Genomic DNA, 20,009 nt, shown 5'->3' on the forward strand with positions numbered 1-20,009 from the left:
GTAACATCATTTCAATATTTATTACTACCTCCGAACAATAATTGATTATTTTACCTTGGACACACTCGTTTAAGGTTGTATTATGGTCCGGGCCCGGGCCTAAATAGGCCAAACCGGCCGGGCCAAATGGGCCTGGGCTTAGGCGGGTCGGGCTTAGGCTGTCCCAGGCCTAACGGGGCAAATGAGTGGAACCGGCCTACTGCGGTCCTAAGCCCACATGGTTTCGGGCTAAATGGGCCGGGCCCGCGGGCCTAAAAGGGCTTTTTTCCGGACTATTTTTAAAAAAAAAAAAATATCTAAGGCAATTTCTTGTAAACTATATATGTATATACTAATATAAATTGCTTATATATAGCTATATAAATATATATAGTATGTATATATAATTAGATATATAGAGAGAGAGAGTCTATCTAATACATATATATATAGTCTATATGTAAGTTATATATAATATTTTTAAAAAATATTTTATATATATATATATATATACACATATATATAAATATATATACATATATAATACTATTATATATACTAAGTGTATTATATATACTAATTAAGTGTATAGTATAGTCTATTATATATACTAAGTGCATAGTATATATATATATATATATATATATATATATATATATATATTGCCTTATATATAGCTTATATGTATATATATATATATATATATATATATATATAGTGCCTTGTATATAGCTTATATGTATTAGATATATAATATATATATATACTATATCAAATTTAAACACAAAATAAATTGCAAAGAAATATTCAAGGAAATGTCTTATAATTTTTATTATTACGACATTAACAAAAAATGGCAATATCTTTCTTAGTCTTCCTCCCCCTAATGAAATGAGCACAACAAGGTACTAATACCACCATTAAAAGGAGAAAAAAACTAAGGAAGATGTGCCAAAATACAAGTTACATATTAGTCTATGTATTATCTCTAACAAATCTCATAAATCCTTCAAGGTCCGGAGGAATTTTCGTTGGTGGTGGTGGAAAAGAAGCTTGTTCATCACCACTTCCGGGCGAAGCAGCATCCTGCGCAAGTTCCACTAACATTTCTTCATAAGCTTCGTCTATCTCCGGTTGTGATTCTGCAAGTCCAAAATTTCTTCTTTCCGAACGGATCCAATCTTTGAAGAGTACTAATTTTCCAAGCTCTCTCTCATAGACGCTCTATGATCACCGATTTGAAGTCTCGCTTGACTGAAAGCGCTCTCCTATGCCACTGTTGAAGCTTGAACACTTAAAATATCTCGAGTCATCCTTGAAAGAACCAGATAGTGTTTTTGTTTGTCCTTCCACCATTCTAAAACATCGAAGGAACCGTCGGGATTCTCTTATTCAAGTCCCTGCGACAAATAAACTTGAAGCTCATTTAGTTGTGAACTATCACCAATATTATCACCTTGAGAACCCCGGAACTCCGTCCAAGAACTAAGGGCTTTTAGGCCCGCAGTTCTTTTAGATGATTATGAACTAGACGAAGTAGGAGTTGGAACATTTGGTCTAGCATGATCTAAGGCAAGTTAATAAGCATTATAAATTGTTTGAGCATTTATTTTAATTGAGGCTTTTGTATCTCCAAGTGTAGCAAATTCCTCAGCTGAAAGTGATAAAGCGTTATAAATTTTTGAGTACCAAAAGTGAGGACCTCCTAATTTCATTGTAGGATTTAACACTGCAGCAACACCAAAAATAGGGGGATAGGGAATTTTTTTTTTTTAAACTTAGCTTTCATAGAAATAATAGCTTGTTGATAAATTACCCCACCCTCTGAAAATTGAGTAAATAAATCTGCAAGTGCTGCAATATAAACTAAACAGTTAAAAATAGTAGAATAATATTGCCCAGATAATTCATTTGTAGCAACATGAAATTGTTCTAAAAAGTCTACAAGCATTTTAACATTAGTCCAATCTTGAATTGTAAGGTGCTCATCATCATCACCATCATCATCACCTACACGAGCATTATATGTTGCGCTTATTGGGTTTCTATATTCATATGCAACAACTAAACTTTCATACATGTAATTCCATCTAGTCGGACAAGGTTTAGGAACCTTTTTTTCTCTAAGGCCAAATTCATCATATTTTTTAAAATAGTCTTTAAGTCTACTTCTACGGTTTGAATAAAAAAGCCAATTAAGAGTCATTTTAACTTTTTCAATTTATACATTTAAAACTTTCATACCAGCACCGACGATTAAATAGTAAATATGACAAATACATTTAACATGAAAAATATTACTAAATGCAGGATTTAGTGTAGTTGTAAGCAAGCCTATAGCGTTAGTGTTACTAGAAGCATTATCCATTAAAACCGACATAATTTTATCTCTAATGCAAAAATATCTACAAATATCTGCAACTGTGTTAGCAATAAACTTACCTGTGTGGCGTGAATTAATTATTCTATAAGCAATAATGCGCTTTTGCATTATCCACTCCTCATCTATCCAATGACTTGTAACAGTTAGATAATCACAGTCATTACCACTTCTACCAATATCAGTAGTAATAGCAATGCGACAATCTATATGAGTAAATAAATAGCGCAAATATTGTTCATATTCATGTTTATATTTATAAATATCGCTCTTTACGGTTGCGCGAGGTCATCCTTTATAAGTAGGATTAAAACTTCTTCTAATATAATGCACAAAATGAGAGTTAGAAGGAAAACTATAGGGTAAGCACATAACAGTAACCATTTTTGCCAATTCTTCACGATCTTTATTTGGATCATAATATAAAATGTCACCGGTAACAGTGTTAATTCCCGGTTGAACTAGATTTGAACCTGTACTAGGGTTAACCGTAGTATCTACACTGTCCCCTCTTGCGCAACTTTCATTTGTAAATATCTAGCTTTATCTTTAGGGTGTTTCAATATATATCTAGTCAAACTACTTGTACCGCTACGGTCTCCAATATATTTATGAGTCATCAAAGACCCACAAGTTTTACACTTAGCCTTACTTTTGTTCTCTTAGTTGAGTAAAAAAGTGCCAAACAAGAGATGTTTCGGGCCGTTTAGAAGGTTTTCTATTAAAAGTAGGGGTAGGGGTGGCAATTTGAGCCCAAACCCATCTAACCCGCCCAACTAACCCAGAGAATAATGGGTTGGGCTACAAACATTTTAGCTCATGGGTCAGTTGAGCCCAAATTAACCCATAATTTTTTATAGCTCATTCTGACCCATTTAACAGCCCAAATACAACCCATGAAACTAACCCAAAATAAAGGATTTCAACCCAACTTATCTAGAAATTTACTTAGTTGCCCCATTTTGTTTTTTGTTTTGTTTTTTTTGTTCTTTTGTTTTTCTACACCACCCCCATCCACCCACCCCCCCCCCCCTACCCCGCAAAACCCCTAAAAAAAAAATTTACTTTTTTTTTGTATTTTTAATTTTCTGATTTTTGTTTTTCTGCGCCACCCCCCCCCCCCCCCGCAAACCCTCTCAAAAAAATTTCCTTTTTTTTTGTATTTTCAATTTTTCATTTTTTTTATTTTTCTGCACCATCCACCCCACCCCACCCCCGCCTCACGCAAAACCCTTTTTTTTATTTTTTTACTTTTTTTTATAACTTCAATGTTCTGTTTTCTGTTTTATATTTTTTCGTTTTTCTGCACCATCTCTAAGTACGTGATTTTTGCCCTATGAAAGAATTACTCCCAAAAATTCAAAATAAAACGATTTTCCTTGGTGTGCAATTTTTGAATTTTCGTGGCATTTTTGGATAATTAATGGTATTTTTGTCCACGCATGTTTATTTGTTAAAATTAATAAAAAAATACAAAACAATATGTCACATTTTGCATTTCGGATTTAATTCTACAATTAGGAGTAATTAAGTTTGTTTTATCAGAATGAAAATTACAAAAAATATGCATCGTTTGCATTTTTAGCATTCAATGTCAAATTGTGCAATTTTGCTTTAATGGGTGATTAATTGTGTATGATAAATGTTGCTAGGAATTAGTTAGTATTGTTGATAAGTTAATTTAGTTTATAACTTAATTTAGAATTTTAGTTTTATTAATTAGAAAGTATAAGAAAATAGAGCAAAAAATATAAAGAAAATCGGAATTGGGCCTCTTCTCCAAATTTCAAACCACAGGCCCAAAAAATACCCAACCTTCCCCATGATCCGGTCCATTTCAACACGGGTCGACCCGGTCCGCCCCATAACTAAACTATCCGCCCAACCCCTTTCTTCATTTTCTCATTTTTCATTTCCCTAGCCTAAAAACCCTAACCATCCGCGCCCCCCCCCCCCTCTCTTCATCTTCTTCTTCTCCAAAAAACACCCCAAGCTCCCCTCCCATGGCTTCCCATGGCTGCTGCCCTTCCCCCTCATCCCCACGACCACCCCCTCACAACCACCCCCTCACACACACACACATCAACACACACACACTCACGCAACACACAGCACATACACACTCATACACAACAAAACACACACACACACGCAGCAGCCCGTCCATGGCTGCTGCTTCTTCTTCTTCATTGTCCTCAAAGCTCACTCCAAACAGCCCTCACCACTGACTACTCCTGCTACGTCCAGCCATGGACGAGATCCTCGCTGCCATGGCTGCGTCTTCAAGCTCGTCGAGCAGCTGCTCCGCGTCCAGCCCCCCCCGTCGCACGCTGCTGCTTCTCCTCCGTCGCTGCTGCTTCTTCTGCTTCTTCCTTCTTCACTGGAATCTGATGTTGTTGCTTTTCTTCCTTCTGCCATGGCTGCTGGCGAGTTGCTGCTGCTCGATGATTCTGCTTCGTCCAGCTTCGACGGATACCAAACGACCATCTTCTTCGATGGTCCGTTCGTGGTCGTCTTCGGCGTCGAATTGTTTTGGTGCGGTAATCGCTTCCGGACAGATTTATTTTCATTCAAGTTCTTCGTCGTTCCGATCCGGTTAGTTGGTTTAAGTTTCATTTCTGTCCGTAATTTGTTTGATATTTTTCGGATTTGAAATCAAATATGTTTGATATTAATTTCATGTTCATCGTTTTTTTTAAATCTTTCTTCAGTTTGTTTCATTCATTTTTCCTGTTTATTTTTAGGAAGAAATTGATTAGTTTAATTATAATGTTGTTAGATTTAAGTTGAAGATTCAATTAATTATTTTTCAGTTTATTTTATTAATTTAAGAGGATTGAGTTTTAATATAGAAGAGTGTTTGTTTAAATCACTTGAATCCGTTCTTTGTTGTTTAGTTTAGATTTAATTCGTGTTCATTTTTTTATTTTGAAGTTCGTTTTAATCCAGTGATTTAATGTGAGTTTATGTTTTGGTTTTTAATTTAGTTTAAATCATGTATCTTTGTTGTAATTTTGTTGGATTTAATTTGAAGATCAATTGATTATTTGAGTTTAGTGATTTGAATCTGTTTATTTTTGTTTAAGTTTAATTTGAATTTGAGCTCATGCTTTGAATATATTTTGTTTGTTATTGTTGGTGAATCTGAAAATAGATTTGTTGTTTAAAAAGATTGTTCAATCAAAATAATTCCAGTTGTTTCTTTGTTGTTCATCATATAGTTTGAGTTTGTTCATAAAATCTGATTAGGAATTGGTTATAGGTGCTATATTTTGGTTAGAATTGATTAGTTGAACTTGTTATAGCTCACGGGGTAGATTGGTAAATTACAATATTTTCAGGGTCAAAATGGTAATTTCAGTAAGGTCAGAGGGGTATTTTTGGAATTAAAATTCTGAACAATTATTTATTTTGAGTGCTCTATCCATTAAGATTAAAATAATATTAAAATAATCAATAATGGGGGGACAAGACATAATGGTGGGGAATAATGTACTTGTTTAATCAAAAATGGGAAACAAGACATAGTGGGATTGCGGGGCTCAAGAAAAATTATTTAAATAAATAATAATTGTATTTTTTATGTAGTAGTGGGTTTGGTAAGAGAAAGTGGTTGTTTTATTATTTGATTAATTGATTAAAGGGTTTGGGGTGAGAGATAAATAGAGAGACTTGATTAGATTCTGGGAAAAGGGACAGAGAAGGGGGAACAGAAAAAAGAATAGAGAGAGAAAAAAAAGGGAGCTGAATTTTAAGAGAGAGAAAAAAAAGGGAGCTGAATTTTAAGAGAGAGAAAATTCCGAAAATATTAAGACTTCCAAAAATACCAATAAAAATATTCTGGAAATTAAAAGAGTGAGTAGTATACACCTGATATACCATTTAATATATTCTAATATACGGATTCAGAAATTAAGGGTTGAACATTAATTAGTCTTTCAAATCTAAAAAGATTCCCTTGGCTTCTGTCCATTGATTGTTGTCAGTGTTTCTGGATTTTTATCTTGATTTTAAAATCTGTCACTGGTTTTTCGTTGCTGGGTGTTGCTGTTGTTGCATGCTACTGAATTTCTACTGATCTCCCTTTTCTTTTGCTTCCAATATCAGGTACACAACTAACACGTTGGTTACTGTAAACTGAAACATGAAGCATGAATACGAAATGAAGAGTTGAAAATTCTGAATTTATTTTAATTATATTCTGAATTTTATTTGTATATATAAATTATTTAGCTTACTCTAATCAGAATCATGTAGTTGTTTAATATATAAACATCTGACGATAGCTTAACGGACGAACTATCTATATATTGCCTAAAAGTAAATAAATGGTGTAGTAACTTCGTCTAGTTAATTCGTTATTGTTAGATAATTACCATGTCTCAAAAAGTACGTCAGTTCATCAAGCGAATAGACCATTTTGGAACTTGTAGGAATGTTGTTTAGTTAAATACTATTGGTTAATTTCAGCATGTAAATGGTTTAGAATTAAAATTAGATTGCTAAGTTTTTTTTTAATTTGACAAACTGTGAACATGCCTAGTATAATGTAATTAGGTAGTAACATGTGAGTAAGATGGCCCAGGTCTAGTGTATGCCATACACGTTGGGCCTGGGCCCGCATTGACAACGGACTGTCCTGTTTGCATCATTTTCAGATTTTATGAATCATATTCGAAACCCAACTATAATAACTCAAGCATGTAAATAAATTAAGACATTTTCTCTTTTATTTTGTAGAGACAAATTTAATAGAGAAAAATGTAGGCATTTTAGGATTGTCCTTTAAAAATAAATGAGATGAGCCTCGTCCAATAAAACGCATCAATTGCGGGGCCCTCAATAAATGTTTAATTGAATATTTAGAATTCGGGATGGACTGTTTAGTGAATTTCACTACCTTCCCCAAAGATAATAACGCGTTAGACTCTTTAGGCGCATTTTAATAATCTCACCTTCTTAAACTCGGGTGTGCATTTCATGCGACCCAAATCCAAATCTCAAAACATTGCGGGTGCATTTCATGTGACGCAATCCAAAGACATGTTTTTAAACGATGTTCACATTCCTTTTAAAATATAATAAAAACGGTAAAGAGTTAAAATTTGCACATGAGCTCATAATTGTATAAAATCAGATAAACAAGCCTAATATGACAGTTGAGCGACCGTGCTAGAACCACGTAACTTGGGAATGCCTAACACCTTTTCCCGGGTTAACAGAATTCCTTATCCAGATTTCTGGTTCGCGGACTGTAATATGGAGTCATTCTTTTCCTCGATTCGGGATTAAATTAGTGACTTGGGACACCCTAAATCTCCCAAGTGGCGACTCTGAAATAAACAAACAAATCCCGTTTCGATTGTCCTTTAATTGGAAAAAACTCATTCACCCCTTGCGGGGACGGAAAAAGGAGGTGTGACAGCTCTGGCGACTCTGCTGGGGACAAAATTTTCACCCAGAACCACCGGTTCAGTGTTAGAAATTCAAGCTTGATAAATTGTTGTATTTTGGCTTTATTATCTGATATTCTCATATGATATGTGCTTAATATGCAAAATGATGTTTTTTACTACTTTGATATTATTTGAACTGTACATATAAACTGTGCCGAAACCTTCTCTTCTTACCTCCGGGGATGTGCTTACTGGTTGAGACTCCCTATTCTGTTAGTGTCATACCCTGAAATAAAAGAGGCTCGGAAAGTTTCTAAGCCGGCTGGCCTTTTGGTTCCCGGAAAGGAGCTCCTTCCTCAACTCGAGTTGTCCGCTCGGGTACACTGTCTAGAACACCGACCCAGGTTTTGAACATAGAATAACGTGATTTCATGCCGGATCCCTAGTAGGAACGCTTATTTGCATCACGTTGCATTTGACTTAGGGGACTCAACACAAGGGTTGGGTCCGTCTAGGACTAGCAACCTGATATGAAAAGACCATCCTGATGCATCCTATTTGTTTTCCGTGCATTTATTTGTCTCGTGCCCGCATGCTGACCGGTTTTTGAATATTAAGAATATTGTGAAATTGAAAAGAAAAAAAAATAGCGGTTAGGGAGTTAATTGTTTATTTTCGAAAAACACAATGCCCAAATACCGTCGAACTCTGCCGAAATTTTGAGAAAATAAAAAAAAAATGTTGTATTAATTTGTTTTACTAAAAGCAAAGGAAAAATAGAAAAAAAAAAGGAGTCGTTGTTCTGTCTTGTTTTCAAAAAATAGAAAAGGAAAATAGTTTGTCTTGCCATGAAAAATGAATGATTTTTTTTTTAAAATAGTTCAGTTAATTGGGCGAACTACGCTGGTTTGATTCTCACCGGATGTGAGATACATAGGCAGCCCTAATCGGGTCCAACCTCCCCTTTTGCTAAAATAGCCAAAAAAATGTCAAATTTTAATTTCATCATAAAGAAGTCAGGTGACGCTGTTTTGTCAAAACATAGCCGAATGTTCCCGAAAGGAACGTCGGAAGGCTAACTTTGCATAAACAACCACCTTTGGGTCATTTTTTTTTAGATTTGGTCCAGTTGACCCACACAGCCTTAAAAATCTTCGTCCTAGAAGCGCTGAAAGGTCGTGTTTGCAATACCGGGTCTTTTATTCTAATTTAAAAAAAAAACAAGAAAAAAGTCATAAAAAATTTGGGTCACGCTGTTTTGTCAAAAATAGCCGAATGTTCTCGAAAGGGACGCCGGAAGGTTGATTTTGCATAAACGACCATCTTTGGTCATTCTTTTGGGTTGCGACCAGTTATCCCGCACAACCTTAAAATCTTCGTCTCCGAAGTGATGAAAGGTCGTGTTTGCAAAACCAGGTCTTTTATTATTTGAAAAACAAGAAAAAATAAGCCAGTGGTCAAGTGAATACCGTTTAGTTTTTAATTAAAATAAGCCGGCCCGGTTTCGGTGATGTCTTAAACCGTTCTTGCCGAGATAGCCTTAGAGTATCTTTCGATTGTCGAAGGGCTATTTTCGTAAAAGAACGAACAAGTTTGTGAAAGGTTGTAAAATAATCCTTCCCGGCCTCAAAATTCATATGAAATCGGGAAGGAGCCACATTTGCAAAAATAACCGTTTGGTTGCATTTGTCAAACGGGGAAAGGAACTGGCCGTTTGTCTTTGAGTTTGTAATTCTTTGATTAGAGTATGCAGGCTATTTGATTTTTCGAGGCCGTTTGTTGTCTTTTGTCAAAGTCTGTTAGTATGGTCAGTTTTTAAACTTTGTAATCAAGTTTGTTTTAATATGAAAATTGAAAATTCCAAAAAAATGTTTTATTATTATTTATCTTTTATTGGTCCGAACTACGCAAGGTCTGATTCATGCGGGGTCATGATACGTAGGCAATCTCCATAAGATTCGACCACCATTGAAAGAAAAAAAACGAAAAAAAATAAAAAAATAAGTAAATAAAGGAAAGTATGGGAGATTTTCAAAGGGGCACAATTACAAGAAGCCGGAACGATGCACGTAACTGAAGTGAATGCGTGATAGAACGGTCTAACTGCTTAGGGGCATTGTATCTCTAATATATGATTACCTGTCAAATGCCCTAACACTAACGTGATGGCTTCACTTTGCTGTGTTCATATATAGAAAAGTGGTTGGTTGTGGTGACTCCTCCCTCCAAAGCAAAGTCAAAGGACAGTGACACAGAACCGCAAAACCAAGTGGGTCGGTACTGATGACCGACAACAACTGGTCGAACGGAACAACGGGTTGGTAGAAGAAGTGAAAATGCTGAGACAGCATGTGGCAGACATATATTAGGCATGGATGACTGGGAAAGCACCACCCCCGCCACCGCCAAGCTTCTTGAACTCTGTCCTTACCCAAGCACCCAACACCATAACGGATGATCCCCCATACTCTCCCTCCCAACCCACTTATAGTAGCTTTCCCAGCTACCCGAGTAGCTCCATCACTCGTCAACGCTACTCCCCTCCTCAACACTACTTCTCTCCACGAGACTCCCAAAGACATGCTTCACTTTCCAAATACCCAGCTCCACAAAAGGCCTATCCACCCTCACAAGCCTACCGGAAGCCCCCTGGATCAGGTTTCCGGCCCAATCAAGCATTTAGGAACGAGAGGTTGCTGAAACGAGGAAAGGCTCTCACCCCTATCGGAGTATCTTATGCAAGTCTGTTTGAAAGGCTAAGGCATGCTGGCTTGATTGAGCCGCTCCCCGCATATACTCCAGATTCACGTGCAAAAAGATCTGATCCTGCTGCACGATGCGCATACCACTCCAATGTCAGAGGGCACAACATTGAGAGCTGTCGTAATTTGAAAAAGGAAGTAGAAAGAATGATCCAAAAGGGGAGGATTGTGATCGATGACAGTGACATGGAGCACTCGAATCCTATTGGGAACTTGTTGACTGAGATTGATGATATTGAAGTTGGTAATGGTCTTGGCAATATTGATGCGAAGCTCAGTGGCTAAGATGCCATGTTCGATAATTGGTAGGACGCTCTGTTCCTTGGTTAGCAAGAGAGAAGCTTTTGGTGGCTTATTTTGTTGGCATTTCTGTTCTCCAGATTATTCTTAGGGTTGTAATTCGGATATTGCCTTGTGTCAAACCTTCCTATCTTTCCATTTTTTATCATAGCGGTTTGTTTAGTTTTGTCCAGATTTGTTTCGAGATTGTATTCTGGTTTGTTTTGTTTGTCTTGTTATTCAAGCCATTTTACCGTTAGTCTAATGCAAAATCCGGTCTTTTATTATTTCCAGTCGTCTTTTGTTTAGTTCTTTTGTCATTTTGTTCAGCGCTGATTCTGGTGACATGACGTGCGCACACAGTTTGGGCCTGATCTTAAAAGATAACCATAAAACCATTGGGAGGTGATCGGAACATTTAAAAGGAATAAATACGGTTTGAGATTATTCGGAGCTCGAGTCATGTGGAATTGGGGCAAATAAAACATAAAGAAAAATCATAAAATCAAGTGAGAGTATTGCCCAACGGTGCTTTAAAAATGACAAAAGAAAAAAGCAAATGTATGCATATGGTTATCAAGTCCGGCACAATCAGAAGATGTGGCGAATATTTAATGGTGTTGTTTGTGCTTGGTGTGTTTTGAAGACTGGAATGACGAAGGCGTTTTGTTCTGCTACCTAAACACTTTATCATTCGTTACCAATTTTGAGCCTTATTTATTTCCTTTCATACCCCTCGTTCGGAATCAGTAGCAAAGAGTAGAAACACAAACGTAAAAAGATAAGAAGAGAAAAAGAGAAAGAAAAAACAAAAACAACAACAAAAAAAAGAGAAGAAAAAAAAATGATAACAAAAAAAAAGTCAGAAGAAAACGGAGGAATTGTGAACTACGTTCGACCTGATTCCTCAAAGAGGATACGTAGGCGCCTCACGGCTCGGTCATAGTGTAATAAAAATTAAAAAAATCCCCAAGCAAGAAACTGGGGCAAGGGTTGCGCTTGTTGTAAACAAATATGGTTCTGAAGGTTGTAATTTTGAACCTCAAATTGATTTGTTTTTGAGCCTTTAATACACTTTCTTTCTAGCCTATCCAAAAACCCACATTACGGTCCAAAGAAAGACCTTCTGATCAGTCTTCAAAAGATGCCAAGTCAGACAAATGAGAGTCTTACCGGTGAACATAACACTCTAATCCACAGCAGAAAGGACTCTAATCCCCAGCAGAGAGAGTCGTATCGGCAACACTACAAATCCCCAGCTGGAAAGTGATACAAATGAGAGAGTCTTATCGGTGAAATCTTCACGGACACCATAAGGCGATGAAAGCTGAGAGAAAAATTGAAATGAGAGAGGCTTGAAAGTGAAAACCCTTCGGGCACTACAAGTCGAATAAGATTGAGAATCAGATGGAGAATCGCCAAATGAAGATCTTGAAAGATGATTGACGGCGGATGATAGACCACATGTGCATGTCATGACCATTAGAGTCGGTATCTGCGTTTGATATGTTTTTATTTACAGTTTCTCTTGTTAAAGAGTCATCTTTTTCCTTTGTCTTTTATTCTGTTCCTTTTTATCTTTCTCCTTTCATAGAAAATTCCCCAATAGAGTCTGTTTGGTCAGAACAAGTGAGAAATGACTTCAAAATATGCCACCAGCTTTCCAATTATGCAAGATGAGATCTGACTAGTACATCCAAGTGGTATAGTCAGCAAGGAACAAGCGCGAGGCCAGTGTCAAGAAAGATATCCCCAGCAAAAGGGAATTGACAGAAGGATTGACGAGTGTCAAGAGGGATATCCTTGCCGAAATCAAAGGTTATAAACCTCAAGGCCAAGGCCCGTGGATAAATCAAGAAGAGCAATAGGCATGATTTGGAAAATTCATACGAGACTAAAGGTCGGGGAAATGACAGTTTCCGAACTATGCCACAAAAGAAGAGGGATATCCCCAGCAGAAAGGGATCATTCCCAGCAAATAATATCATCCCCAACAAGTTTTTGGAATGCAGAGCAGGGAAGGAGAAAGGGAAAAGCCATCCCCAGTAGGAGTATCACAACCAACCACTACAGTCGAATCTTAAAAGGAAATGGCATTGATGGCGGAAAGGCATGCCATAAGGGAGATTGTCAAACTAGGGCAGAAAATTTTCTGGAAGTCAGATACCCATTCGGGGAAGAATAAAGATAGCACCAGTCTCAAGGGAAGTGGTCTTTGAACTAGTTTTACCCCCAGCATAACAAGTTTTAATAAAGGAAGTTGTTCCCCAGCGGACAGAACAAAAGGATGAAACTTGTGCTCGGAAAAAGCAAAAGGCCAGTATCATTCCCAGCAGCCTTCAGAAGAATGAAGCACTAGTTTTGAAGGAATCAAAATCTCCCAGCAGTGTTATCCTCAACAGCGTTATCCCCGGCTGATAACATTTTATCCCCAGCAATGTTGAAGAGAAAAGTTTTGAAGGAAATAGCTTTGGAGAAAAGGGGGAAGAAAGGAGACTCCCCAGTAATATTATTCCCCAACAGGCAAGAAAATAATTCCCCAGCAGTGCTATCCCCAGCAATCTCGGGGAAAGACAACACGAGCTTTTAAAGGAGAAAATCATCCCCAGCAAGGCCACAAATCGGCCACCATTTTTTTTTAAAAAAAAAACTGATAAAATTTTCTTTGCTTGAGAGTTGAAACTGGAACAAAGCAGCGCAAAGGAAAAAGAAAAGAAAAGAAGAAATTACCAAGGTAAGTTTCTCAAACCTTTGATCTTTACATTTTCCTCCTAGGATAAAAGTCCTAGTCCGATGAAATTTTCTCCTGAGATATCAAATCTTAGTCTGATGAATCTTTCTCTAAAGCTCGAAAGGAGCTTGATTTATTTTAAAGTATTAGAGTTGAAGTCAGGAGCCCGCCTGGAGAATGGAGGTGTTAAAATTTAAGAAATTGTTAAAGTCAGGAGCCCGCCTGGAGAATGGAGATGTTAATATTTAAGAAAGTTGTTGAGGTCAGGATCCCCCCTGAAGAACAGAATGGCGATTTAAATTTCAAGTTTTGAAGTTGGGAGCCCGCCCATATAACAGAGGAATATATTTCAGTCTTTTCATTTAAGTTGAAGAAAGGTTCGTCCGCCCTCAAATATGATATTTTGGGTTCGTCTGGCCTCAAATAGGATATTTTGGGTTCGTCCGCCCTCAAATAGGATATTGAATTTAATCCTTTCTCCAAAGGACGTTTTGATTTATTTTGACCCGAGTGGTCCTGCTTGTAAGAACATTGCCAAAATATATGTTTCATAAATCATTGCCAAAGGCATTTTATTTTCAAAGTTGTTGTTGAAGTCAGGAGCCCGCCTGGAGAATGGAGGTTTTAAAATTTAAGAAATTGTTGTTGAAGTCAGGAGCCCGCCTGAAGAAAGGAATGACATTTTATTTTCAAAGTTGTTGTTGAAGTCAGGAGCCCACCTGTACAATGGCATTTTATTTTCAAAGTTGTTGAAATCTCGTCAGCCTAAAGAAAGGAATGACATTTTATTTTCAAAGTTGTTGAAGTCAGGAGCCCGCCTGGAGAATGGAGGTTTTAAAATTTAAGAAATTGTTGTTGAAGTCAGGAGCCCGCCTGAAGAAAGGAATGACATTTTATTTTCAAAGTTGTTGTTGAGGTCAGGAGCCCACCTGTACAATGGCATTTTATTTTCAAAGTTGTTGAAATCTCGTCATCCTAAATAAAGCAATGACATTTTATTTTCAAAGTTGTTGAAGTCAGGAGCCCGCCTGAAGAGTGGAATGGCATTTTATTTTCGAAGTTGTTGTTGAGGTCAGGAGCCCGCTTGAAGAAAGGAAAGACGTTTTATTTTTAAAAGTTGTTGAAATCTCGCCAGCCTAAAGAAAGGAATGGCATTTTATTTTCAAAGTTGTTGTTGAAGTCAGGAGCCCGCCTGAAGAGAGGAAAGACGTTTTATTTTTGAAATCTCGCCAGCCTAAAGAAAGGAATGACATTTTATTTTCAAAGTTGTTGTTGAAGTCAGGAGCCCGCCTGAAGAGAGGAATGACATTTTATTTTCGAAGTTGTTGTTGAGGTCAGGTGCCCACCTGAAGAAAGGAAAGGCGTTTTATTTTTAAAAGTTGTTGAAATCTCGCCAGCCTAAAGAAAGGAATGGCATTTTATTTTCAAAAGTTGTTGTTGAAGTCAGGAGCCCGTCTGAAGAGAGGAAAGGCGTTTTATTTTAGAAATCTCGCCAGCCTAAAGAAAGGAATGACATTTTATTTTCAAAGTTGTTGTTGAAGTCAGGAGCCCGCCTGAAGAAAGGAAAGGCGCTTTATTTTTCAAAGTTGTTGTTGAGGTCAGGAGCCCGCCTGAAGAAAGGAAAGGCGTTTTATTTTTCAAAGTTGTTGATGAAGTCAGGAGCCCGCCTGAAAAGAAGAATGGCGAATTTATTTGCAAAGTTGTTGGTTGAAGTTGGGAGCCCACACATATAATAGAGGAATACATTGCAAGTCAGTAAAGCAGAAGAATCCAACAGGAATCCCCAGCGGGAAACAATAAAAATCCCCAGCACCGGAAAGTGGAAGGTTGCAACAAGAAATCCCAACGCAAACTCAAGCGCATGAGTCAAAAGGAAGAAAAGACGCATCTTGAAAGAAGCGGCCTGTGAACATTGAATTATGCCCAGCATAACAAAGCTTAATGAAGAAAGCCATATCCCCAGCGGACCGAACCAGACAGTGAGAATTGGTATTCAAAGTAGCTAAAGGTCAGTGTCATCCCCGTCAGTTCTTGGAAGAAAGAAGCACCGCAATCGACGCAAGCCGACAAGAAAGCAAGGCATCAAGAACAAATGGAAGATAGATGAGATCTTGTAATCCGTAGTCTAGCCTAACTTCTTGATTTTTCTTTTAAGCATGGTGTAATAAGGAGGTCAGCAAACAAGTAAAAGTAGCATGCAACAGCAGTAACATTGCAGTCCCATGGTAGTCCCAGCTACCAAAACTTCCCGAACTACATTAACCTGATTCCCTTCTAGCCAGGGATATGTAGGAAACCTTTTAAGCAAAGGTTCGGTTAAATCTTTTTCAAAAAATGCTTTATACGGAGTACTCGGATGGGCAAAAATCGCTCACTTTGTCTTTGCACGAAAACCCTTCGTGTCTTCGGGCAAAGAGGGGCAGCTGTAAGCACGTGATTTTTGCCCTATGAAAGAATTACTCCCAAAAATTCAAAATAAAACGATTTTCCTTGGTGTGCAATTTTCGAATTTTCGTGGCATTTTTGGATAATTATTGGTATTTTTGTCCACGCATGTTTATTTGTTAAAATTAATAAAAAACACAAAAAAAATATATCACATTTTACATTTAGGATTTAATCCTACAATTAGGAATAATTAAGTTTGTTTTACCAGAATGAAAATTACAAAAATATGCATCGATTGCATTTTTAGCATTCAATGTCAAATTGTGCAATTTTGTTTTAATAGGTGTTTAATTATGTATGATAAATGTTGCTAGGAATTAGTTAGTATTGTTGATAAGTTAATTTAGTTTATAACTTAATTTAGAATTTTAGTTTTATTAATTAGAAAGTATAAGAAAATAGAGCAAAAAATATAAAGAAAATCGGAATTGGGCCTCTTCTCCAAATTTCAAACCACAGGCCCAAAAAATACCCAACCTTTCCCATGACCCGGTCCATTTCAACATGGGTCGACCCGGTCCACCCCATAACTAAACTATCCGCCCAACCCCTTTTCTTCATTTTCTCATTTTTCATTTCCCTAGCCTAAAAACCCTAACCATCCCCCCCTCATCATCTTCTTCTTCTCCAAAAAACACCCCAAGTTCCCCTCCCATGGCTTCCCATGGCTGCTGCCCTTCCCCCTCATCCCCACGACCACCCCCTCACAACCACCCCCTCACACACACACACATCAACACACACACACTCACGCAACACACACAACACACACACACACACATACACAACAAAACACACACACACACACGCAGCAGCCCGTCCATGGCTGCTACTTCTTCTTCTTCATTGTCCTCAAAGCTCACTCCAAATAGCCCTCACCACTGACTGCTCCTGCTACGTCCAGCCATGGACGAGAACCTCGCTGCCATGGATGCGTCTTCAAGCTCGTCGAGCAGCTGCTCCGCGTCCAGCCCCCCCGTCGCACGCTGTTACTTCTCCTTCGTCGCTGCTGCTTCTTCTGCTTCTTCCTTCTTCACTGGAATCCGATGCTGCTGCTTCTTTTCCTTCTGCCATGGCTGCTGGCGAGTTGCTGCTACTCGATGATTCTGCTTCGTCCAGCTTCGACAGATACCAAACGACCATCTTCTTCGATGGTCTGTTCGTGGTCGTCTTCGGCGTCGAATTGTTTTGGTGCGATAATCGCTTTCGGACAGATTTGTTTTCATTCAAGTTCTTCGTCGTTCCGATACAGTTAGTTGGTTTAAGTTTCGTTTCTGTACGTAATTTGTTTGATATTTTTCGGATTTGAAATCAAATATGTTTGATATTAATTTCATGTTCATCGTTTTTTTTAAATCTTTCTTCAGTTTGTTTCATTCATTTTTTTTGTTTATTTTTAGGAAGAAATTGATTAGTTTAATTATAATGTTGTTAGATTTAAGTTGAAGATTCAATTAATTATTTTTCAGTTTGTTTTATTAATTTAAGAGGATTTAGTTTTAATATAGAAGAGTGTTAGTTTAAATCGCTTGAATCCGTTCTTTGTTGTTTAATTTAGATTTAATTCGTGTTCATTTTTTTATTTTGAAGTTCGTTTTAATCCAGTGATTTAATGTGAGTTTATGTTTTGGTTTTTAATTTAGTTTGAATCATGTATCTTTGTTGTAATTTTGTTGGATTTAATTTGAAGATCAATTGATTATTTGAGTTTAGTGATTTGAATCTGTTTATTTTTGTTTAAGTTTAATTTGAATTTGAGCTCATGCTTTGAATATATTTGTTAGTTATTGTTGGTGAATCTGAAAATAGATTTGTTATTTAAAAAGATTGTTCAATCAAAACAATTTCAGTTGTTTCTTTGTTGTTCATCATATAGTTTGAGTTTGTTCATAAAATCTGATTAGGAATTGGTTATAGCTGCTATATTTTGGTTAGAATTGATTAGTTGAACTTGTTATAGCTGACTGGGTAGATTGGTAAATTACAATATTTTCAGGGTCAAAATGGTAATTTCAGTAAGGTCAGAGGGGTATTTTTGAAATTAAAATTCTGAACAATTATTTATTTTGAGTGCTCTGTCCATTAAGATTAAAATAATATTAAAATAATCAATAATGGGGGACAAGACATAATGGTGGGGAATAATGTACTTGTTTAATAAAAAATGGGGAACAAGACATAGTGGGATTGCGAGGCTCAACAAAAGTTGTTTAAATAAATAATAATTGTATTTGTTATGTAGTAGTGGGTTTGGTAAGAGAAAGTGGTAGTTTTATTATTTGATTAATTGATTAAAGGGTTTGGAATGAGAGATAAATAGAGAGACTTGATCAGATTTTGGGAAAAGGGACAGAGAAGGGGGAACAGAAAAAAGAATAAAGAGAGAAAAAAGGGAGCTGAATTTTAAGAGAGAGAAAATTCCGAAAATATTAAGACTTCCAAAAATACCAATAAAAACATTCTGGAAAAATTAAAAGAGTGAGTAGTATACACCTGATATACCATTTAAATATTCTGATATACGGATTCAGAAATTAAAGGTTGAACATTAATTAGTCTTTCAAATCTGAAAAGATTTCCTTGGCTTCTGTCCGTTGATTGTTGTCAGTGTTTCTGGATTTTTATCTTGATTTTAAAATCTGTCACTGGTTTCTCGTTGCTGGGTGTTGGCATTGTTGCATGCTACTGAATTTCTGCCGATCTCCCTTTTCTTTTGCTTCCAATATCAGGTAGACAACTGACACGTTGGTTAGTGTAAACTGAAACATGAAGCATGAATACGAAATGAAGAGTTGAAAGTTCTGAATTTATTTTAATTATATTCTGAATTTTATTTGTATATATAAATTATTTAGCTTACTCTAATCAGAATCATGTAGTTGTTTAATATATAAGCATCTAACGATAGCTTAACGGACGAACTATCTATATATTGCCTAAAAGTAAATAAATGGTGTAGTAACTTCGTCTAGTTAATTCGTTATTGTTGGATGATTACCATGTCTCAAAAAGTACGTCAGTTCATCAAGCGAATAGACCATTTTGGAACTTGTAGGAATGTTGTTTAGTTAAATACTATTGGTTAATTTCAGCATGTAAATGGTTTAGAATTAAAATAATATTGTTAAGTTTTTTTTTTAAATTTGACAAACTGTGAACATGCCTAGTATAATGTAATTAGGTAGTAACATGTGAATAAGATGACCCACGTCTAGTTTATGCCATACACGTTGGGCCTGGGCTCGCATGGGCAACGGACTGTCCTGTTTGCATCATTTTCAGATTTTATGAATCATATTCGAAACCCAACTATTATAACTCAAGCATGTAAATAAATTAAGACATTTTCTCTTTCATTTTGTAGAGACAAATTTAATAGAGAAAAATGTAGGCATTTTAGGATTGTCCTTTAAAAATAAATGAGATGAGCCTCGCCCAATAAAACGCACCAATTGCGGGGCCCTCAATAAATGTTTAATTGAATATTTAGAATTCGGGATGGACTGTTTAGTGAATTTCACTGCCTTCCCCAAAGATAATAACGCGTTAGACTCTTTAGGCGCATTTTAATAATCTTACCTTCTTAAACTCGGGTGTGCATTTCATGCGACCCAAATCCAAATCCCAAAACATTGAATAAAATATGTTCCGGATTGCGGGTGCATTTCATGTGACGCAATCCAAAGACATGTTTTTTAAACGATGTTCACATTCCTTTAAAAATATAATAAAAGCGGTAAAGAGTTAAAATTTGCACATGAGCTCATAATTGTATAAAATCAGATAAACAAGCCTAATATGACAGTTGAGCGACCGTGCTAGAACCACGGAACTCGGGAATGCCTAACACCTTCTCCCGGGTTAACAGAATTCCTTATCCGGATTTCTGGTTCGCGGACTGTAATATGGAGTCATTCTTTTCCTCGATTCGGGATTAAATTGGTGACTTGGGACACCCTAAATCTCCCAAGTGGCGACTCTGAAATAAACAAATAAATCTCGTTTCGATTGTCCTTTAATTGGAAAAAACTCCT

The sequence above is a fragment of the Nicotiana sylvestris genome, chromosome 12 (genome assembly GCF_000393655.2).
Source record: "Nicotiana sylvestris chromosome 12, ASM39365v2, whole genome shotgun sequence".
Taxonomy (NCBI): Eukaryota; Viridiplantae; Streptophyta; class Magnoliopsida; order Solanales; family Solanaceae; genus Nicotiana; species Nicotiana sylvestris.